At 49.8% G+C, this 9,733-nt stretch overlaps 1 protein-coding gene across 1 annotated transcript in view; it reads left to right on the top strand.

Moving 5' to 3' along the window:
- The first annotated feature begins 2,113 nt into the window (after positions 1 to 2,113).
- Positions 2,114 to 9,733, top strand: part of CD4 (CD4 molecule) — a 34,391-nt gene continuing 26,771 nt past the window's right edge. The window contains exon 1 of the mRNA XM_055277008.2: positions 2,114 to 2,272. The gene's annotated coding sequence lies outside the window, so the exon portion shown is untranslated. The remainder of the gene's footprint in view (positions 2,273 to 9,733) is intronic.

Genomic DNA, 9,733 nt, shown 5'->3' with positions numbered 1-9,733 from the left:
CCAGCACTTTGGGAGGCTGAAGCGGGCAGATCAGGATCACCTGAGGTCAGGAGTTCAAGACCAGCCTGGCCAACGTAGTGAAACCCTGTCTCTACAAAAATACAAAAATTAGCCAGGCATGTTGGCAGGTGCCTATAATCCCAGCTACTCGGGAGGCTGAGGCAGGAGAATGGCTTGAATCCAGGAGGCAGAGGTTGTAGTAAGCCGAGATCATGCCGCTGCACTTCAGCCTGGGTGACAAAGCAAGACTCTGTCTCAAAAAAAAAAAAAAAAAAAAGAGATCGAGACCATCCTGGGCAACATGGTGAAACCCTGTCTCTACTAAAGCTACAAAAATTAGCTGGGCATGGTGGCACATGCTGGTAGCCCCAGCTACTTGGGAGGCTGAGGCAGGAGAATTGCTTGAACCCGGGAGGCAGAGGTTTCAGTGAGCCTAGACCACGCCACTGCACTCCAGCCTGGGCAACAGAGTGAGACTCCCTCTAAAAAAAAAAAAAAAAAAAAAAAAAAAAAAAGAATGCCTTTAATGAAGCAGTAAATACTAATTTTATTAAATCTCAACCCTTGAGTACGGTGTGTCATGAAATGAGAAGCAGCACACAGTGCTATATGCTACGGATGAAGTACAATGCTGTCAAATAGGGGTACTTGTGTTAATTGTTGGAGTCACAAGCTGAACTAGCCTTTTCTTTTCTTTTCTTTGTTTTCTTCTTTTCGAGACAGGTTCTCACTCTGTCACTCAGACTAGAGTGCAGTGGCGCAGTCACGGTTCACTGCAGCCTCAAGCGATCCTCCCAACTTGGCCTCCTAAAATGCTGGGATTATAGGCATGAGCCACCACGCCCAGCCCCACTTTTTTCAGCCTGGAAAATGCACACTCACATGTGCATCTTTTTTTTTTTTTTTTTTTTTTTGTTTTTTTTTTTTTTTTTTTTTTTGAGACAGAGTCTCGCTCTGTCACCCAGGCTGGAGTGCAGTGGCGCGATCTCGGCTCACTGCAAGCTCCGCCTCCCGGGTTCACGCCATTCTCCTGCCTCAGCCTCTCCGAGTAGCTGGGACTACAGGCGCCCGCCACCACGCCCGGCTAATTTTTTGTATTTTTAGTAGAGACGGGGTTTCACCATGGTCTCAATCTCCTGACCTCGTGATCCGCCCGCCTCGGCCTCCCAAAGTGCTGGGATTACAAGCGTGAGCCACCACGCCCAGCCGCATCTTTAAATGATCACTTGGGCTGTGGTATGGAGAATGGTGGCCAATGAGGAGGCAGCAGCTGTTGTCCGGGCAAGGGATGATATTGGCGTCTTGGATTGGAATGGTGGCAGTAGTGGTAGTGCAGAGTGACTTGGGTAGATTTTGGAGCCATTTAGAAGGTAACATCTACAGGAATTGGTAAATAAATACATGGGAGAAGTCGGGTGAAGGGGGTGTCAAAGATTACACCCAATTTATTTTGCTTGGGCAAGTTGGTGGATGGTGAGCCCCTCACTGAGTGAGAAGCCTGGAGAAGCAGGTTTGGAGGGTGGTAGTATGCAGGTGGTATGCTTAGTTGGGGATGTGTTGAGTTTGCTATGTCCGGTGAGCTTCCCAGTGGAGATGTCCAATGGGCAGACGGATACTCACATCGAGAGTTCATGGTAGATATGGGCTAGAGGAAAGCACCTGAGGCCCAGCCAGAGATGCCTAGAGGAACAGAGCCTGGTTAACTCAGATATTCTCTGCTCAGCCCACGCCCTCTCTTCCACACTGGGCCACCTATAAAGCCTCCACAGATACCCCTGGAGGCACCCACTGGACACATGCCCTCAGGGCCCCGGAGCAAGGAGCTGTTTGTGGGCTTGCCACTGCTGTTTCCACATGCCCCCAACTGCCTCCCCCTTCTTCTTTCCCCACAGCCTGGTCAGACATGGCAGTACCACTGATGGAATCTTTCTTGCCATCTTTTTCTTGCCGCTTAACGGTGGCAGTGACACTTTGGCTCCAGCCTCTGCTTCTGCTGAACTTTTTCCCTTGACTTGGGCATTTTCACTTTGACATGTTGCCTAAGAGCCTGGGGGGTGGGGACCCCAGCCCCACCCGGTGACGTTGGGGGCCGGCCCAGGCCTAGGGTGTGGAGGAGCCTCACCATCGGGCTTCCTGTCTCTCTTCATTTAAGCACGACTCTGCAGAAGGAACAAAGCACCCTCCCCACTGGGCTCCTGGTTGCAGAGCTCCAAGTCCTCACACAGATACACCTGTTTGAGAAGCAGCAGGCAAGAAAGACGCAAGCCCAGAGGTAAGATGGTCAGACTCGGCTTCCTTCCCCGGAGCTGAGAGGGAGGAGAACGTGGGGCAGATGTCCAGGAATGTGCTCTGCCCAGTTGTCTGCCCACAGCTCTGGCCACTTTCTCTTGCATTTCTCTTGGAACTGGTCATGACCAGCGATTTCCCACTGGAACTGTGAGCTTCCAGAGGTCAGGGACTGTGCCAGACTCCTCTCTGCAGCCCCAGTGTCCAGAGCAGTGAGCCTCAGTGTCCAGAGCAGTGGGTGCTCCTTAGAGGAGTATTGACCTAAATGGCAAGATCAGAGAGGGAGTGAGGACTGGAGACTATCCCAGGCTGGCTGGGAAAGGCATGGAAGGCAACTAGTCGTGGGCAGTGGAGGAGAGAGGACTGGAAGAGGGGAAAAGAGGAGAAAAAGAGTGAAGAAGGGGAGGGAAAAAATTAGAAAGAATAAAGAAATATAAGGTGGGAGGAAACCTATAAAAAAGAAACGATAAAAGCAAGAAAAAGAGCAAAAGAAGTGGAATCTAGTCTAGAGAAAATTCTTGCAAAACCAATTTTCCTAACGGCACAATCTCCAAAAATTGACACCAAATATCATACTTGCAGCATTTCATAAGTCACATGATCTATGTAATAGTCTCTTTTAACTACCTTTTGTGTTTCTGTGTGTATTTTTTTAATTTTTGTCTACTTTTTTGCTCTTTTAAGATTTTTGAACAATGTCTAAAGGCACTTCTACTCTAGTTAGCTTTAAAACGATTCACGAAATAGGAAAGCTAAAATTCTCAGAAAGTGTTGAAACTGAGCTTTTGTGTATGAATTGCCCTAAAAGTTGCAGATACATATCTTTAGATAAATATGTCATTTAAGAAATGGATTCGAAGAGAATTGGTGGTAGGGGTCTCATGAGGCCAGGAGAGTTACAGAAGGATGTGCAGCCCCTCCTGGGCCTGGCAGGGTGTGAGGGAGAGTGAGGACTCACTGTCCCTCCTGATGGGAAGCCCTGTGCCACCTCAGCCTCTTCGCCCTCAGACCTTTCCAGCCCCTGAGACCTTACGGCCTTGAAGCCGTGCTATCCCCAGTGTCCTCTGCTTTCCCCTCATAGGCTTCTTCTGGGAGAGAGGTTTCCTGGGGTAAGTTCTGATCCCTCAACATGGAAAGGCCCCGTTCTCAATAATTCAAAGATTTCACTCTGAGTGGGATAGTGCTTCCTGAATGCCCTGCTCTTGTGGGGGACATTTTTATCGGGGCAAGGCTAAGAGTAGGGCCTTATGAGGGAAGTCACTGCTACTTCACATTTTGACCAATAATTCCTTGTGCTGTATCAGATGCTGTACGCTGATACAAAATGGCCGCCTCCCTCAAGGTCAGATGAAAGAGCCCCTGAGGACAGCGTTAGAGACACTCGGGAGATGATTTCCCTCTTTCAATGTGGGAGCACTTATATAGGAGAGGTCTATATCTAGATCAAAACTCCTCCCACCACTGGTGCTAGACAGAGCTTGGGGGCAGCCCTAGGCTCTGACCCTGGCAGTAATGGCGGGGTGGTGCTGAGGGCAATTGGCTAGACCAGTTGTCTTGCACGTTTTATTTTTTATATTATTTTTGAGACAGAGTCTCACTCTCTTGACCAGGCTGGAGTGCAACGACGTGATCTCCACTCACTGCAGCCTCCACCTCCTGGGTTCAAGCAATTCTCCTGCCTCAGCCTCTCGAGTAGCTGGGATTACAGGAGCCCAACACCACACCCGGCTACTTTTTGTATTTTTAGTAGAGACCAGGTTTCACTATGTTGGACAGGCTGGCCTCAAACTCCTGGCCTCAAATGATCTGCCCGCCTTGGCCTCCCAAAGTGCTGGCATTACAGACGTGAGCCACCACACTGGGCCAGTCTTGCACACTTTAGACACTCAATAAATGTTTGTTGAATGAAATAACTGTGATGGACCGGGCATGGTGGCCCACACCAGTAATCCCAGCCCTTTGAGAGGCTGAGGCAGGAGGATGGCTTGAAACTGGGAGTTTGAGACCAGCCTGGGCAACATGGTGGAACCCCCATCTCTACAAACCTCACAAAAGTTAGCTGGGCATGGTAGTGTGTGCCTTCAGTTCCAGCTACTTGGGAGGCTGAGGTGGGAGGATTGCTTGAGCCTGGGAGACGGAGGCTGCAGTGAGGCCTGATTGTGCCACTGCACTCCAGCCTGGGCGAGAGTGAGGCCCTGTCTCAAAATAACTTTGATGAAGGTGGGGAATCAGAGGTAGACGGGCAGGGGTCTGGGTTTGCAAGGCTCTGAGTTTGAGCTCTGTTCTGTACCTTTGAGGGGATGAGGGGAGGAGGGTGGGCACGGTTCCCCCGATGTGGGTGTCTGAGGCAAAGAAGAGGATGGTGGAGGTTGCAGCCACCAACCACAAGAGTTCCTTAGAGGGGTCACAGTCTCTAGGAAGTTTATAGGAAGCTAGTCAGCAGTAGAGAGGGTGAACGTGGTGGGGCACATCCCGCGGCTGGGCTTGAGTGGGCTGCTTGGGGGTTATGGGGAGAAGATAAAAGTGCCTGTGGGACCACAGACTCTCGCTGTGGTGGAGCTGGGCCCTCTTACCCTCCCAAGCCTCGCCCCTCATCCCATCCCTGGGGGCCAGGGGTGAGGGCGGCAGGAACCTCAAGGCTCTGAGAAAGTGCGTGGTGTGTGTTGCCATTTTGGTCTCATCTCTTTCTCAGTCTCTCTTTGCCTCACTTTGGATCTATGCTCTGTGCATCTGTCTTGCTTCTCAAAATTTCTTCTTTTCCTCTTTTTTTGTACTACCCTGCGCTTTGTGTGTGATTGTGGATTGTGTGTGCATAGCTGTTGCTTTAACAAGCTGCTCCAGGTCTCTCTCTCCCACATCTTTCCCTCCCCTCCTCCCTTGAGGCCTCTGTGCATTCTGGGGAACTCTGTCCATTTCCCTTTGTCCATGGTGTCCCTCCCACCCTGCAGCCGGCTCCCTCACATCCACCCTGGGCTGCAGGCGTGCTCAGCAGGCTCCCCACAGATCAAAGCTTGTCCAGGGTCTGCATTGCTGCCAAAGGCCAGGAGGCCTGTGTACAGACTGGAAGGAGCTAGAGCTTAGTGGCAGCTGGAGAGGGGAAGTTGAAAAAGGAGAACAGGCAAGGGGCATTCCAGGGGAGCCCGGGAGAGCCAGCATGGCCTCCTGGTATATGAGGCAAAGAGGAAGACAGACACAGACACAGGGAGCTGCAGGCTGGGGGCATAAGCTGGGGGCTGGGAAGCATAGATACAGAAATGCACAGATGTGAGCTGAGAAGCAAGCAGAGAGAGAGAGAGAGAGACAGAAAGAGAGAGAGAGACGTGCCAGGGCTTGAGGGACCAGAGAGCCCTCCCAGCCTCTCTCGGAGTGCTGGTATACAGGATGCTACCGTACTAGGGTAAGACACCTCTGGGGACGCTGAGTGTGGGAATCAAAGGCCAGATCTCTCGGGTGGCAGCGGAAGCCCAAAGCACCAAAGCAAGCATGCTGGAAACCCACAGCCTCCTCCACTTAGCAGAGCCTTGGGGTGAGATGAGGCAGAACAGGGAGCTGGAGGCAGGGAGGTGGCTGTCTGCACATACCTCAGGACCATGGAGCTGGGGGAGTCAAAACAGCCACCATATGGGGAAGGGTCAAGAATGCCTCTAGTCTTCCCCAGGCATCTTATCAGGGTAAGCTGAATTTGGACCCCAGAGAAGGGATATCTTATATGGAGACTTCCCCTCTTTCATCCCCTGCTCACCAAGGACCCAGTCAATCTGGGATGAGGGACAGTGGGAACCACTCTTTGGTATGAGGCTACTCCTATTCTGCTCTTCTCACTGCGGCCTTCCCCTAGATGCCTCCCATGCTGCATGCTAACCTGTAAACACTTCACCATGACTGGTGGCTAGTCTCCCTTCCTCCGTTCTCAGAAACCTCCTTCCTGACCTCTTTTCTTCCTACTTCCCCGGTTTAAACAAAATTGTTATCTCACTCTGTCGCCCAGGCTGTAGTGCAGTGGCACTACAAGTAATCCCAAGTAGCTGAGATTACAGGTGCCCGCCACCATCCCCAGCTAATTTTTTTGTATTTTTAGTAGATACGGGGGTTTCATGATGTTGGCCAGGCTGGTCTCGAACTCCTGGGATTATAGGCATGAGCCACCACACACGACACCCGGCTTTTTTCTATCTATCTATCTATCTATCTATCTATCTATCTATCTATCTATCTATCATCTATCTATCTATCATTAATCTATCAATCTGCCTATCACCTATCTATCTAATCTATGTATATCTGTCTATCTATCTTTATATATCTATCTTATCTGTTGATCTATCTCTTTTTTTTTTTTTGAGACAGAGTCACTCTGTCGCCCAGGCTGGAGTGCAGTGGCGCGATCTCGGCTCACTGCAACCTCCGCCTCCCGGGTTCAAGTGAATCTCCTACCTCAGCCTCCTCAGTAGCTGGGATTACCCACCACCACTCCTGGCTAATTTTTGTATTTTCAGTAGAGATGGGGTTTCACCATGTTGGCCAGGCTGGTCTCCAACTCCTGACCTCAAGTGATCCACCCACCTCGGTCTCCCAAAGTGCTGGGATTACAGGCGTGAGCCACCATGCCTGGACATATATCTATTTTTTTTTTTTTTTTTTTTTGAGACTGAGTCTCGCTCTGTTGCCCAGGCTGGAGTGCAGTGGCGTGATTTCAGCTCACTGCAACCTCCGCCTCCCGGGTTCAAGTGATTCTCCTGCCTCTGCCTCCCAAGTAGCTGGGATTACAGACGTGCGTCACCATGCCCAGCTAATTTTTGTATTTTTAGTAGAGATGGGGTTTCACCATGTTTTGGCCAGGCTGGTCTCGTTCTCCCGACCTCAGGTGATCCACCTGCCTTGGCCTCCCAAAGTGCTGGGATTACAGGTGTGAGCCACTGCATCCGGCCTTATATATCTATCTTGTCTTTCTGACTGTCTAATCTAATTCATCTATTTTATCTGTTTATCTTATCTATCATGTATTTATCTAATCTATCTGTCTGTATGTCAGCCTTTTTTTTTTTTTTTTGAGACAGGGTCTTGCTCTGTCGCCCAGGCTGGAGTGCAGTGGCGCGATCTCAGCTCACTGCTGAACCTCCGCCTCCTGGGTTCTAAGCGATTCTCCTGCCTCAATCTTTGGAGTAGCTGGGATTACAGGCCCGTGCCACTGTGCCCGGCTAATTTTGTATTTTTAGTAGAGAAGGGTTTCACCATGTTGGTCAGGCTTGTATTGAACTCCTGACCTCAGGTGATCTACTCGCCTAAGCCTCCCAAAGTGCTGGGAGTACAAGTGTGAGCCACTGTGTCTGGCCCTAAATGTCTGTCTCTATCTATCTATCTATCTATCTATCTATCTATCTATCTATCTATCTATCTATCTAATCTATCTTTCTGTCTAACCTAATCTATTTTATCTATTTTATTCATCATCTCTCTAATCTGTCTGTATGTCTATCTAATCTATCAATCTATCATCTAATCTATCTAATCTGTCTATCTAATCTATTCTATCTATCTATCTATCTATCTATCTATCTATCTATCTATCTATCATCTATCTATCCATCTGTCCATCCATCTATCTACCTACCTGTCTATCTCAAGCACCTACCACATATTAAGGCTAAGGCCTGGCTACCTCCTCTTCCAGGCAGATGGAGTAACTGGAGGCAGCTAACAAAGATGGAGTCACTTTTCTTATCTTCTCCTAAACCTCCGTGAGAGGACCAAGCCCCCACACCTTCTGAGTGCTCCATTCCGCTCCATGGATTATGTCTTAGTGCCCAGCAGGAAACAGAGTCCACCTCCCATGGTTCAAGAGACTGTAAAAAGGGGGTTATTCACAGAGGTTAAGGGAATCAATCAACTTGTTGAAGCACAGACGCTATTAACAGCAGGAAGAGTCCTGAAGAAGTGAAAATGGTGTTTCTGGAACCCAGAGAGTGCTTGTGCTCTGGATAAGGGGCCACCCCACAGAAGCTGTGGAGGGGCAGGGCTGCAGGTGGGGATGAACACACAGCTATTGACAGAAAATATGCCCAGGGCAGGGATAGAGTAGGGAAAATATCCCAGCTTCTTTATCCCACCCTTCCATCTCATCTCTGACAAGCACTTCCCACTGGCCAACTCCTGGTGCTGGAGGGCAAGAGAGCCTATGAGCCATGTGTGGCTGTCAGCCCCTTGGTGCAGAGCCACAGACAGGGTGGAGAGTGGCTGGCAGGGCCCTGTGGGGATGAACAGCACGGATTGGGGTGACTTGGCTTCATCCAGGCCAGGGCTGGGTGTGTGCATACACTTCAGTGACCCATTTTAGAAACAGAATTAATATGGTGAATACAGAAAGAAGAAATCAGTGACTTTCCCTCCTCCATACAATTCAATTTGGCTTAAATTAACCAAAGCCATCCCAAGTCCTCTCTCTATGTCTCAGCTGCTGCCAGGCTTGTGGTAGCCACACAGCTGGCTAGACTGTCATCTCTGTCCTAAAGGGGCTCAAGCTGGTGGAGGAGAGTTGAGAAACCAAATCACTACACACAAAATAGAAGGTGGAACACACCCAGGAGCATGTCAACGGGGTGCCGTGGGAATTCAGAGTAGGCAGATCGTCACCAAGCTTCAATGGCAAAGATGCCACTGAGGGAAAGAAGGACCAAGCTTGGAAGAGAGAGTAAGTCTGGAGGCAAGATCTTGTCTCACCAGCAGGGACCAGGTCCATGGTGACCCCTTCCACAGGCAGTCACCTCTCTGAGCCCACTTTATATCCTAGGCCTGGATTCAAAGACACTTGAGCCCTGCTCCAGCCTTCCTTTGAGGTGCTATCTTGGTGCCCTTCCTATAATCACTGCTCCAATCCCATGTCATCTGGTCCCCAGTTACCACATCAAGCTTCCCAAAGCTCTACATAGACCATGGCACATCTCTGCTAAAAAATTAGCAGTGGGTCCCATCACCTCCAGGACAAAGCTCCAGCTCTTCGACCTGCCTGTCCATATTTGCAATCACGGCCTGCAAAAATTAGCTGGGTGTTGTCATGAAAGGATCACTTGAGCCCAGGAGTTCCAGGCTGCAATGACCTATGATTGAACTACTGCACTCTGGCCTGGGTGACAGAGTGGATCTAAACTAAAAATAAAAAGATTTACAGTCAAGCTCCAAATGCTTTTCCCATACCTTCTTCCACCATCACCTCCCTGAGCCCTCTCTTTCCTCCAAAGCCTCCTCGCACATCCCTACCACCTTTGCACACCTCAGAATGGGGATGCCTCTCCCCTTTCCTTTCCATCGAACTTATGGTTTTCAAACTCGAGCATGATCAGTTACCTGGAGATTTGTGAAAACCCAGATGACTAGACCCACCCCTAGTTTCTGATTCAGCAGGTCTGGGGTGGGGCCAAGGATCTGCATTTCTAACAAGTTCCCAGGTCAT

The sequence above is a fragment of the Symphalangus syndactylus genome, chromosome 5, assembly GCF_028878055.3.
Source record: "Symphalangus syndactylus isolate Jambi chromosome 5, NHGRI_mSymSyn1-v2.1_pri, whole genome shotgun sequence".
NCBI lineage: Eukaryota > Metazoa > Chordata > Mammalia > Primates > Hylobatidae > Symphalangus > Symphalangus syndactylus.
This window is presented reverse-complemented; position numbering and strand designations above follow the sequence as displayed.